The sequence below is a fragment of the Chrysochloris asiatica genome, unplaced genomic scaffold, assembly GCF_000296735.1.
Source record: "Chrysochloris asiatica unplaced genomic scaffold, ChrAsi1.0 scaffold00042, whole genome shotgun sequence".
NCBI classification, from domain to species: Eukaryota; Metazoa; Chordata; class Mammalia; order Afrosoricida; family Chrysochloridae; genus Chrysochloris; species Chrysochloris asiatica.
Window position 1 is genome coordinate 4,546,200 of NW_006408560.1, and position 555 is coordinate 4,546,754.

Here is a 555-nt window from a genome sequence, read left to right on the forward strand (position 1 = left end):
CGGCCCATAGCGACCCTGTACAGGGTTTCCGAGGGTGTAAATCCTCACGGGAGTAGAAAGCCTCATCTTTCTCCCGCGGAGCGGCTGGTAGTTTCGAACCGCTGACCTTAAGGTTCGCAGCCCGATATATATGTTGTTGTTTTCAGTTCTGACTCATAGTAACCTTGTATAGTTTCTAAGGAGCAGCTGGTGAGTTTGAACTGCCAACCTTGCAGTTCAAACTAACCTTGAAGTCGAGTGCTTATACTTCGGTGCCACACCAGGACTATAGTAATGTATTAGAACTTTTCTAAATTTGACAGGATTCCTGGTGTGGTGCTTCAGGATAATGCACTGGACTACAAGGTGGGTTGGAACTACAAGATCAGTGATTCGAACTCTCCAGCTGCTCCTCAGAAACCCTATACAAGGTTGCTATGAGTTGGAATGGACAATAACAACAATATAACTTAGGGGACATGTGATCTTGTACTACTAGAAAAGTCTTCTGTTTTTCTCTTGCTTGTCAAAATTGTTGTTGTTAAGTGCTGTTGAGTCAGTTCTGACTCATAGTGA